This window comes from Lygodium microphyllum, chromosome 15, assembly GCF_053477565.2.
Source record: "Lygodium microphyllum isolate KBCC chromosome 15, Lygodium_microphyllum_v1.1.10, whole genome shotgun sequence".
In the NCBI taxonomy this organism is placed as follows: Eukaryota; Viridiplantae; Streptophyta; class Polypodiopsida; order Schizaeales; family Lygodiaceae; genus Lygodium; species Lygodium microphyllum.
In genome coordinates, this window is record NC_141149.1 from 25602847 (window position 1) to 25616985 (window position 14139).

A 14139-nucleotide genomic window follows, 5' to 3' on the forward strand; every position below is an offset into this window, starting at 1 on the left:
ACTTCTATATCCCACCAAGTCTAAGGAGGAGGTCAAGACTTATCACAACCTGCCACACCACACGATTGGCACATCGTTGAGATCAAAGTAAGGCCCTTGAACCACACTTCAACTAGGTACCTAAACATCAAGGAATGACACCCACCAGGAGCAGGCAACCACGACCTTGCAAGTCTAGGAACTCATACTCAAGACCTAGAAGGCAAAAACGAAACTATAGGCACTGACAAATAGTCAAGCCGCAATGGGTCCCCAAGACCTTATTACAAGCGCAAGGCTATCATGAGGGCAATGCTTAGATATGGGTGCCAAAAGCTAAGTTGGCCAGTAGCACTACTCGAACGCACCCTCAAACCCACAAATGCAGAGCTGCGTGACAGATTAGGCACTAAGGCTACAAAAAGCTCAAGCTATGAAACCTATAGAGTCTAACCATATCCACCCAAACCCTCAACGAGTCCATCAATCAAAACCATAGCTTGATAACTGCAATACAAATCCACCCAGCATTGTTAATTCTACCCAAGCCTCACAGACATCTGGCAGCACAAAGTCAAAATCCCCAACCAAGCCTGGTGCACAAGAGGCCAAACCACACACTTTGAAGTAGCCGAAAACACAAATGTCAACCATCAAGCTGTCAAGTCTTCTAGCAAGCCTTAAACCTTCTTATGAATGACGTTCAATTCTTACATTGGCTGTAGATTTATCTAAAAATACAAGGGACGACTTGGTCAGTTGCCTTCGGCGGTTAGATGTCACATTTACCACACTTGCTAAAAGCTATGACTGATTAGACTTAGGCCTCTTGGATGAGCCTTTAGCAATGGAGGTACACATGCTACCTTGCTCATGGGAAGAATCGTAATTTGTGTTCATCAAGGTGGCCCAGCAGTTGAGAACCTCATCATACACACTGAGATTTTCTGCGAACAAACACATAAGCATCGCCTCATTACATCTTATGCCAAGGGCACGGTGCTTGCCACTGATTAAGAAATGGCATGGCTGAAACAGCTGGCTATTAACAACTCCTCTTTCTTATGCCAATGGTATACTCTCAACTTCAATGGGAGAAAGAAGGCTACCAAATCATGACCAATGCCGAGTAGAGATGTGCCATCAAGACCTCCGAATACGACTCAACTTATATTGCCCCAACCTCCTATAGGGTGTTGACCACCATCTGCAAACGGCCCCTTGAGGAGCACATCATGACTCACCCCTACTTGGATCGCATGTTAATCGAGGAGGAGCTACACACTGCTAACCGAATGGACTCCTAGGGATTTCCTCATAGATGTCCTCACTTACCTCACCCATGTAAGCATCCAATCCGTTGACATGGACCATTATGCTCAAACGGAGTACAACCCGACCTTCTACGCTTGGCTCATGAAAAACAAAAACACATAGGCATGCGCATTGAATGGACTCTACCCTTCAACCTCTAAATCCTAGGAAGGATTTTTCTCATCTCTAAGGCGGCGAGAGGGCTGATGTGAGTGAGGAATGATAAAAGGTGTAAACATAAAGCCTCAATCAATGTTCAAAAATAGAAAAGAATGTATATAATCAACTCATGATTGAGTAAAAGTGTTAGAAATCCTTGTGAAATGTGTGGACTATGAGTGAGGAATGATAAAAGATGTAAACATAAAGCCTCAATCAACGCCCAAAAATAGAAAAGGATACATAAAATCAACTCATGATTGAGTAAAAGTGTTAGAAATCCTTGTGGAATGCATGTATTTTTTAAAGACAAAATCTCTTACGCACCTTTCCGCAAAAATTATTTGAAGAATACTAATGGTGGGCCATGGCTTCATGATAGGCACCTACAATGAAAGGACAGAAGAAAACTAGCAGCTGCCATTCTCAGAGGAGGAGCAAGCAAAGTACAGCCTTTCAGTGGAGACAATGGCCTACATCTAATTCAAATTTAGGCACATCCTGAATTTGGAAGACATAGTAATGGAAGGGCCAACCATCAAGCAATTCATGAAGCAATGCAAGCTGTAGAAGTACATGGAAAGGGTGAGCCAAGCCGTGGACTAGGAGAAGTGTGTGAAATTCCTCTAGGCATTCAACAGGAACCACGACACTGTCATGGTACACCAAGAGAATGAAGCCTGTCAAGCGAAAATTGAGCTAAGCCCTGAGTTGGCACAGAAGGCACTAGGCCTACCCAATAAAGTTGAAAGACGACCAAAATGAGATCTATATCGCATGTTGGGAATGGACAAAGTGATGGTCCACACCAACGATGGCATTGGCCTAGCTAACATCCCAAATTCCAAAGTCCAACTACAGGAAAAAATGGTGCACACCTTGTTCTCCAACCAAAGGTACAATGCATTGATGAGCAGAATCAATGTGCCAATGTTGGAGAGCATCACTGCCAAGTCTTTTGATGAGGTGAACCTAAACGGCTGTGAGGAAGACAATAGAAACATCTGCAAAAGCATTGGCCATAGGAGGATGACTCATAGGTGGAGAATCCTTGGCCTCCAAAGCTAGAAAGTTGTCATCGTCAAAGGTCTCCACCATTGGGTTCAAAGGAGTCTTGACAACTATCATCAGAGAAGCCTTGGGGGAAGCACGAGAAGATGAGGAAGTCGACGAGATTCTAGACATGTCACCCCTATGCCAAGAACACGAGCACTCTAGTGAAAGAACGATAAGTGACGAGGAAGGAGAGCAGCAAGCACCATCTACCCGGGGAGCAGCTAAGAGGTCGAAGAAAAGGGCCTCACAAAAGAAAGCCAAGGAAGAGAGCAAGAAGAAAGAGAAAATGGATTTGCTAAGATCACAAAGTGAGTCCAAGAGTGCCAAATAAAGGAGAAGAAAAAGGGAAAAGAAGGAGACGAAAAGAATAAAAGAGGAATCTAGGAAGGCAGAAGAGGAAAGGAGGAGGAGAGCAAAGCGAGTGGCCAAGGAGCTAAGGAGAAAGGAAGAAGAAGACATAGCCCTCGCCATTCGCCTCTCAATGGAGCAACCTTCAAGGGAAGAAGAGCTGGCAACCACCACGAGTCCCCCACGCAGAGGAACACCTCGGCACAAGCTCCCAAGCACCCAAGAATATGCCACCCCCAGTAGTCGAGGGCAAAGGCAAAGGTTTAATTGAACCCATCTAACCTACCCTAGTACCCGCCACCCCAGTCTTCGCACCCACCCAAGGCTCTTCTACCATGGTGGATGCCAGAAATCTTGTGGCATGGGTGCAATTTCTAGTTAACAAAGAATTAGTTCAAGGTGGAAGTGGAGGAACCCCTATAATCAAAGCAAAAAGATCGGCAACTGTGGATGAGGAGTCCAAACAGGACCCCAAAAAATAGAAAATAGAAGCATCCATGACCACTATCCCCACCACTCTGTCATTATCTGCACACTACAATGAGTATGTTCGAGAGCTCCTATCACATCTGGAAAAAGGGCGAAAGAAGAAAAGAGAATCATCTTTGTAGAGCTAGAGTCCAAAAAAAAGGCCATTCCAACCTCCCATCGTCGTTGTAGAGCTAGACCCGAAAAAGAGCCCATGGCAACCTCCCAGCTAGAGAAAACACGCTAAGTGGCAAGCTACTAGAAAGAAATAAGTGAGCTGAAAGCAGAACTCAAGGCCAAAGAAAGAGAAGAGGATAACTGGTGAAAGGGGCTTAAGGAAGAACATCAAGAGAGCTAATAGGCCTACGAAGGCAATACAAAATCCTCATAGTGCAGAATGACAAACTAACAGGACGAATGGATAGGAACCAACAAGCCATGGATCAACTCACAGTAGTAGAAGTAGCAAAAGCCCTAGAAGGGGAGGAGCTTAAAAAACAAATGGATGAAATGATGGGTAGGTAGATGATCAAAATGGAAGAGCAAGGGAGATTAGAGAGAGAGATTGAATGCTTGAAGAAGGATAAGGAGACAATGATTGAAAAGTGGAAAGCACAAGAATCGACCTTAGCGGCCCTAGCGTGAAGGCAGAACGAGAGCCTACAAGAGATGCAACAAAGGGACAATGAACGGGTAACAAAGAGTGAAAAAAGAGTGAAAAACCTTGTGAGCCACTTGGCCCTTGCAGAGGGAAATAGAGTGTTAGCAAAAAGCACGTCAGAGGCCGCACGGATCACTTTGAAAGCCCAACAACGTGCTTTCCTCAACACTCTCCTAAACACCATGCAATCTCAAGGGGAGGAGGCCATAGAACCATAAGGAAAAAATTGAGAACCTCTCTCGTAGGGCCTTGAGACTAGGACTGAACAACCAAGCGCAAGCAGCAAGCACTAAGGAAATGGGGCCACAGGAGCACACAATGTAAGAAGTGCAGAGGCCAGCGGATGAGGCATGACCAAGCTTGGAAGGGGAACATCAACAAGAGGAGCTAACCCCACAACCTCCTTCCCCCCGACTAGAGGAGCAACCACAGATAGAGTCCCTAATGCCAGGAAGGCTGCGCTCAAAAAGAAGAGAAAGCAAATGCTTGAGCTCACCGAATATGCAACCATTAGTGATACTAGCACCCATTCCGCACTCATATTTTAGGAGCAAAGGGAGAACAATCGCAAACCCTTCGACTTTGATACCAGCAGCACCCATTCCGCACTCATATTTTGGGAGCAAAGGGAGAATAATCGCAAACCCTTCGACTTTGATTTTCGATTCCCCACTGCATTTAGCAGGGTATTATCACTCAAGGCAATGGATGAGGTGATTGACACCTAGATGTCATTTTGCAACACCCTACCCTTTGAAAGAAATAACCCCACTTTTATGCCATATCCAAGAAGGGCATGAGTGGATTACGACCCGACAACCACGAACGATATGACTTTCCCAAAATATACAATGTCAATGCCACAAATCCTAAAGCATCCCTCACCTTTACACTACAAGATCTACATGACTCTATGACCTACTTCCTAAACGAATTCACTTCAGGCCCAAACCCGGCCTTCCTCACCACATGTAATTACCTTAGATTACTTAGAGCACTATTAAAACAGAAGCCTGCATCACACGAGTACCCCCTGCCACGACTCTTTTTTAATCCAATGGCATAGATGGCTATGCAATGACTAGATTAATGATGCGAGCCACACTCCTCCCCTCTTTGTGCTTAGCCCTCCTGGAAGATTCCTTAACAAATCTCTTAAGTCTCCAACCTCTCCCTCTCCTATCTCTGATGATGAGGACTAGATCTTCGTCTAATTATATATTTATATATATACAAAAAAAGAGGAGAGAAAAGAAAATAAGAAAAAAGACAAAGAAAAGAGAGAGAAAAGAAAAGAGTAAGAAGAGCTCACTCGAAGAAATCACAAGGGAAATGCACCGCATGTAGGCCATAATCACTGCACCTAGGGGTCCTCAAGTTAGGAACGTCCGGTAGCTTTGGTTGGCTAGCTCCGTCCCTAACCCCCTAGCCTATTTTGATTCCCCACATCACGCTTAGGGCAAATCAAGGGTAGGACATACCTTGGGAGGTCTCCCTCACCTACGGTTAAGACCTGTCTCCCTAAGCCACACTCACCGCACCACCCTTATGCATGAACTGGGTCCTCAAGTGTGGGACAACACCCTAGATTTGTGTGGTTCAATCCAACTCCTAGTTCCACGAGCATGAGCACAAGGCCCCATACAGAGCGATAGACACACCCCCAAGGAGTGCACCTTCTTTTCTTTACAGGTAACTCCAAATAATGTAAGCCGCCAACTTCAGAGGCCCCATCATCAGTGACACACACGATCGCCTATCAATTCACCGGATCTTCTGCAGTTTAAACCTGCAAGTGCCATGGGGCTGGCACTCATCTAGGAGGGGGTAATGTTACAAAACATGTCACAAACAAGGATCACGCAGCCAAAAAAAAGCAGGCAAAGACCAAGGAAGCCCAAGTCAAAAAGTGAAGGAAGAAGCTCATTTTGCCTAGGCAGGAAAAGTGGAGGAGAATGCAAGCTCAGAAAAAACATGGAAGACCACTGAATATTCTAGCAAGGTGCTCAGAAAGAACGAGGGAAAGCACCAAATATTCTAGCACGGCTCTATCAAGGATCAAGGAGGTCCCCTCAAGGTTGAAGGATGCTCTCTCAAGGATGAGGGAGAACCTTTGAGGGCTCTTGCAAGGAAAGTATGGGGTGTGAAGTAATTCATTTTATAAGAGCGCCAGACTCCCTCCTGTGCAAGTTGTAAGTTCTAAATGGGCATGGGTGAAGGGATAAGGCAACAAAAAGTGCATGGAGAAAGAGAACCTTGGCAAGTTGCTCAATTATGTAAAAAAGGGGATGGGTGCCCAAGGGATTTAGGGTTTTGTATATAAACTCAAAAAGTGAATAAAAAGCTCATTCTTTGGTGTGTGGCAAAAGTGATATCTTCTTCTTCTCTTCTTCTCTCCTTCTTGCTTGCTTGTGTGTGCTTGAGAGAGGGAGTGTGAGGGAGTGAGGGAGTGAGTATTTGAGAATGAGGAATTGTGGAGAAGAAGCTCTCCATCATCTCATCTCTTCTTCTTCTCTTCTCTTCTCTTCTCTTCTCTTCTCTTCTCTTCTCTTCTCTTCTCTTCTCTTCTGCGCGCTATGGAGGATGGAGATTGAAGGAGGAGGCTTGAGGTTGCCTAAGCTTGCATCTTGAATTGTGGAGCTACATGCTTGCTTAAGGGAGGAGGCTACTCATTCAAGCATCAAGGTAAGCTCACTACACCCCCGTAGGATCGAAGGCACGTCGACTAGGTGAGAGATAGTCATTTGTGCTCACTTGAAATACTTGAAGCAATAAGCGGTCTGTGGGTCTTGGCGCTTGAGCATGAGCTCCCACTACAGTGGGTGGCTAAGCATATGCGCATGTATCCCCAACAACCTCCCACTTAAAGGTGAATGTATCTTAGTGGAAAGTAATAGAAAAAAGGAGAAAAGTACAAGATGTACATAAGGTACAACAAGATGAGAAAAATACATCATCTCATCCTATACCCATCAACCTCCTAAGGAAAGCAAAACATTTCACTATGAGACTTTTAGTTATAGTAGATATATAGGATGCTCATTAGTCAAGATCTTGACAAGCTCAACAGACTTATCCTCTACTACCTCCTTGATAAAGTGATAATGCACCTCAATGTGCTTTGTCCTCAAATGGAAGATCTGATTCTTGGCCAACTTAATAGCACTCATAGTATCCAAACATAGTATAGAAGTCACAGTAATACCAAGGTCACAACCTAATCATAGGGTCTCCTTGCAAGCCTCAATGGCTATAATAAACTCTTCCTCGATAGTAAATAAGGCTATACATTTCTACATCCTAGACATCAAATATACAATACGTCTAGCAAAAGTGAAAGCATGCCTAGAGGTGGACTTTCTACTATTTGTATATCATGTATAGTCAAAGTTAGTCTAACCCATGACTATAGTATTATCGGCCAGGTGTCGCCATATAGTATGCCATAACTCCCACTACAAATGCTATGTCGAGACGAGTGGCTATTATAGCATATATCAAACTACCTACTGCAGATGTATAAGGAACCTTTGCCATCTTGGCCCTTTCATCATCTAACTGTGAATAATCGGCCTACCTAACCTTTACATGAGAAGGTAAAAATAACCAATAGGCTTACTATCCTACGTATGAACTACTCAATTACTCTATGTATGTACTTCTTTTGGGACAAGTAGAGAAGTCCTTTAGAGCGATTGTGCATAATGAGCATACTAAGTATATGTGAGGCCTATCCCATGTCCTACTTCTTGAAGCTATTCTTGAGTTGAGTCTTCAAAGCATCCAACTTAGTATGAGCACTCCCAACTATAAACATATCATCAACATAAAGTACCGAAAAAATAAGGCTACCATTACATGCATTCTTCATTTTTAAGCACATATCCATATCACTATTCCTACAAATAATAAAAGCATCAAACATATTATATCACTCCTCAAGCACATTTCCATATCACAATGGGAATATTCCTACAAATAATAAAAGCATCAAACATATTATATCACTCCTTAAGTCCATGCTTAACCCCATAAAGACTCTTTTTCAATTTACACACTAAGTGTTGCCTACCTTTCTCTGCAAAGCCCTTAGCTTGCTACATATAAATCTCACCATGCAAGTCCCCATGTAAGAAAGTCGTCTTAACATCCATATGATAAAGCTCCAAATCCAATTGAGCAACCAGAGCCAAGACCAAGCGTAGGGTAGTCATCTTGACTATAGGAGAAAAGAACTCATCGAAGTCAATACCATGATCCTACTTAAAATCCTCTGTAACCAATGTAGTCTTATATATTGGCTTAGGGTGACTAGGGATACTCTTCAACTTATACATATAATTGCATGGTAATGCACGTCTCTTATGAGGCAAGGAAACTAAGTTCCATATACAATTCTTCTATAGTGAATCAAACTCATACTTCATAATGCTCTTCCAATAATGAGAATCACCTCTACACATAGTCTCCTCATAGTAGGTATGTGGCTTAGTAAAGTCTGTCACCATAGAGGTAGAGGGCTTATAGCAATCGAGAAGACGTGAAGCTCTAGCAAAGATACTCAAAGCTAGTTATGGGGGCTATATGACATGTCCTCTTTGTCTAATAGTATGATCTTGCACAACAAGTGAATCTTGGGCCATTATACCATCAACTATATTAGACGGTCTCACTAGGGGTGGCTATATGGTAACACGATGCTCCTCCTAAAAGACCACCATGCATACCTCAACTACCTGCTTAGGCTACTGGTGCATCTCGTCATGGAAAATCACATCATGGCTATAGATAACCTTTTGAGCCTAGGAATCCCAAAGGAAATAGCCCATCTTACCTATATCCCCATATCCAAGAAAGATGCATTTGACAGAGTTTAGATCCAACTTATTGCACTTGTCTTTGGGAATATGTTAGAAAGCATCCAAAGACCTAGAAATTAGCATATTATGGATGTTTTCTAAACCATAACTCCTCTACAACCTGACAACCAAGAGTAATATGTGCGGATTTAAAAATGAGATACACAGCAATAGAGTGACTACCTCGGTCCAAAAATAGTAGTAAGCTTACATGACTAAGCATACTACAGATTCTTTCTTGAATAATCATATTTATGCACTCTGCAATACCATTCTAGGGTGGGGTATATGGGGTAATCAATTGACGCTTAATACCCCACCCTTAGAGACATTATTCACTCCCATTATCAAACCTTAGGCATCTCAGCCCATACCCAAAATGGTTCTCAACAAGAGCAACAAAGTGCTAAAATAAAGCCATAACATTTAATTTTTGCGTAATAGGATAAGCCTAGACCTTATGCGAGTAATCATCAATAAATATCACAAAGTACTTCATGCCACCCAATGATTGATAAGGCATGGGGCCATATACATTAGAATGCACAAGAGCTAGAGGCTCATCCATGCACATAGAGCCAAATCTTTTATGAGTGTTACATGTCTTCTAGCCATAAAGATAATGATCACATGAATTAAAATGTAAACAAGTCAAGACTTTTATTCCTTTCAAGGATATATGCCCGAGGTGATGATGCCATAAAGATACATGTAGTGAGCCAATCACATCCAATATATGGTCAACTAATCCAAATACAAACAAAGGATAGAAGCTGCAAACCTTGGCAACTCGAGCAAAAACAAGGCAACCATGGATAATCTTCCATGTTGAATCACCAAAACAAATATGATAACTTGCATTATCCAATTGTCTAGTAGAGAGTAGGCTTTTTGTCAAAGCCAGTACATGACATACATTATGCAAAATTGAAGAGTTGCTGAAGAAAAATGTAGTCTAACATTCCCAATGCCAATGATATCCAATGTAATATCATTTCCTAGTCTCACAAAAACTATAATGCTAGGATAGGTATAAAACCATTCCCGATGCGGGGTAACATGGAAAGAAGTCCCCCAAATCAAGCAGCCAACACAAAGAGTAAGTAGATGAGGTGTCAATAAACTAAGTAGATCAATAGACAAAGTAGCTAAGATAAAGTCATCATCTGACTCAGTCTACACTTTATTTATCTCTTGAATCTTCACATTAGACTTAATTGGGACAATGCTACGATCATCAAACTTTGCATTATCCTACACTTTCCCCTTACCTTTCTCATTGCACCTATCATTACATATTTTATGGCACTACATCAAGTATGACCCTACTAGCCATAATAATGACATGTCAAGGAGGACTTATGTCTATAGGACTTACTGTGAGATTACCCATAAAACTGAAACTTGCCCCTATTGGGCTAGAATATCTACCACAATTATTATTGCCATCACAACTATTCCTGCCTCTAATAGTTCAATGTATGGTAGACATAGCCATACCCTCCTTCACATGAAGGTCTACAAGTTTCTTCAACCAGTATACCTAAGATGCATGACTTTATTTATCATAAAGATCACAAATCTTTTTCCATAATGCATAATCACCACCCTCAATGTCAAATACATTAAAATACACTTGTGTTGATAGCGACAAGATTATAGTGCATTTGCATAGCTCATCAAGTTTTGCCCAATCCTCTGCATCATAAAGCTTAGGCTTGATGCCCTCTAACTTCAATGGTTTAACTTGCCTATTCTACACCAAGATTTGGCATATCTACACCTTCCAAGATTGGAAGTTATTGCCATCAAGCTTTTCAAGATTGAAACAAACACTATCGGTTGATAAACCTACCATAATGATTGCAAATGTCAGCAAAAGACAAGAGCATAATCTGAGTTGTAAATTTAGTAAAGACCCCAAAATTAAAGAAAAAGGATGGACAAAAGGACAATAACAAATGAGACTAGAGCTGTCCACAAACTACAAGCAAAAGAGTGCCAAAGCAAATTGTTTGCTCTCCAAAAGAATGCTAAAAATTATAATTACAACACTACTATAATAAATGCAATAGTATAACCAAGACCCCTATGGAAAAATAATTTAAAAATACGAAGCTCCCACAGTCAAGAATATGCATGTGTAACAACCGGAATATACAAAAGCAACTAATAGTGAATAGACATACAATCGATACTAAAGTTAGTCACAAACTAAAAGTGTCAGTAAACAATACATCCCCTAGGCATAAACATTGTGTATGTAAGAGATCTCAAGATCAAATGTAGAGATCTATCAAATACACAACTAATGAAGTTGATTAATGAAGCTCAGTACTTAACAAAGAATCATGTATACATCACTAACATCCTACTAAGACAGAGATAAGTGTCGGTGTCCAAAGCATCTAAAATCAAATTAGGCCATTAGCATGTGTAACTGCATCCAAGAGCATCCAAGAGAGCATGTACATGAGGCAAGAGTCCCATTGTCTTAGTAAACCAAGCTCAACTGCATATAAGATCCAAAGCTCTAATGCAAAGTATCCAAGTAAATGCAAATATCTCAAACTCGATCCACTAAAGCATATCCAAAGTGTAAGGGAGAAATGCAAGGCTCAATACATTAAGTACATAACATCCAGGTGTCCCATGATATCAACCAATATATCTGAGAGTATAAAACCCAATAAGTCTTCAAACACACAAGTGACAATCACTGAAGCAACTAAAGCATATAACCAGAGCTCCAAGACATCAAATGTAGCTCAACAAAGCCAAGTACCAAAGCATTCCATAATCATATCTAGGTCCAAGCATCAATACATCCAATTGGTATACCCAAATGACATGAAACCTCAATAGGCGCAACCTTCCTAGTTAAATGTTTGCTGCCAAATAGTGTATAATAGTAAAATCCTACACAAATTGAACTATTTGAGCTCAAATGAAACCAATAAACACTTCAATACATCCACCAATGATCCAAATACCAAATAAACACTTCAATACATCCATCAATGATCCAAGTACCAAATAGGCATCAATAGGAGCATACATGGGTTCCAATGACTAAAGTAAAACTATCCTAGACATGCATATAGTAGATCTACTGTATATAACATCAATGACAAAGAGTCTCCTACTCCGAATGACCAATAAATGAAAGCTAATGATAAAGGGCAAGTGCCAAGATGTTTAGCCAAGTGCTAGAAGAAGCAGTAGGGAACGACCTGGAGCAAGTTGAGATGGAAAGGACATGAGTTGAAAATCCACGTTGTTTGCACATGTTTGCTGATGCAAACGGTTGAAGCTATTAGAGCTAAAATGATTCTTGCCAATGCTTAAAGTATCCATTCGAATGTCCTTGACATAGACAGAGAAACTTAAAGTAAGATGAACATCAATGGTTACCTTGGGAAAAAGAGGATTGAGCTGCCATGAAACTCTCAAGCTAAAGCTTTGAATCTAGATTGAAGCAATGCTCAATGAGGCTCCTTAGGTCCAAGCTTTGATACCAATTGAAAGATGGACCCTGAGTGGAAGCACAAGCAAGCAAAAGTAAGATAAATGAGAGGTATGGGGGATGAAGTAAGAGAGCAAGAGAGATGAGACACCATATGTGGGAACTCCACTAGTCACAATGTGTGAATGGCCTTTCCTTTTTCAATAGTCATTAAAAAAATAAATAATAAAGTGACAATGATGGGTACTCACCACACATCAACATTTTTGAATGGTGACCTCAAGAAGGAGGTGTATGTGGCTTAGCAACGTCGTTTGAGGCCCCCATTTTGAGAACAAAGTTTGTAAGTTAAAAAAGATATTGTATGGGCTCAAACAAGCCCTAAAGCATATTATTAATGGATATATTAGTTCTTTTTAAGTTTAAACTTTAATAGATGTATCTCAAATGCTAACTTGTATGTTTACAAGGATGGTGAAAAGTCAGCAATGGTGATTGTCCTACATGTGGATGACTTTCTTATTATAGATAGTGACTATGAAGATATTGATCCATTAGACTTGAAAGGCAAGAATCATTTTAGCTCCAATGTGGATACTTTAAGCATTGGCAAGAACCAAGCCCAAGTCTGCCAATACTCTTAAGATGTGGCAATCAAAGTTGCAAAATAATTGCCAAAAATCTAGTGTTCCATGTGCACACACCAAACACATTGAAATCCAATATCACTTTATACGTGATTTGATCAAGGATGGGTAGTAGAGCTTTTCTACTATCCAAGAAAGGAAAATGGATTAGGTATCTTCATCAAAGCTCTTACAAAGGATTTGCTTCAAGTTTATCTTCAGTGACTCACTAAGGATGTAGTTCACTATGCGTGGACATTGAGGGGGTGTGCTAGATATGCTCAATGCTCCACCCTCGTAAGGTGCTACCAATGATCCACAGTGCTTAAAGTTTTAAGGTCCCCATTATGAGGAGAGGCCATGTGTGAGCCCTCGATCTTGACTTCTATGTTAGATGAGATCTATGTCATCAGTTGGTAAAATGGTAACTTTTGTGGACCTAGCCTTTAGCTTAGATAGAGTAGTTAAGCTAAGAGCAACTTGAGGCATACTACATTAAGTTGCAAGGTGTGGGAGTTGTTAAGGATCCCTATTTTGGGGCTTGGGGTTTGCAAAAGTGGCCATAGTAGGGAGATCTTAATGTTGAGATATCGAGCTCCACTCGTGATATGCCAGGGTGACCGTTGTGCATTTATGTCACCGACGTGTCAGTTTTTGCAGATGCGGTTGGTACACCACCCATAAATAATAGCTACATGACAGCTATCCTTATCTACTCTAGTTCGTGGCTCAGTTAGTATGCCACCTTAGTTAGTTGAGTTTGGTTTGAGACCCATATATAGGGTTCTTCTATTTCTTTGTACTAGAGTTCTTTTGGCTTACACAACTAAGAAGAGGAAAACTGTTTTCAGTCTCCACCCTTGTGTGTATTCCCCCATTGTGCAAGCAAGAAAGCTACAAGTGAGACTCCTTCCTTCTCTCCCACAATCTTGACATGGTATCAGAGCCTTGTTCGTGGTAAGAAGCTCAAGAAAGCAAGCCAAGCTCGTGGTGTTTTGGTAAGAGGAGCAGTGTTGCTTTCATTTTCTGTTTTGGGAGCAGATCTCTGCAGGTAGCACAGCCGGAAATTGCAAGAGTGCATTGTCTCAGGTTGAGACGCCCTTCGCGGTGAAGCAAGAGGGCAGTATATAAAGGGCATTAGCCCATGGCGACCCTGTTTTTTGATTTGAGGCCATTTCGGGGCCTGTTTTGGAGGCGGAAGTT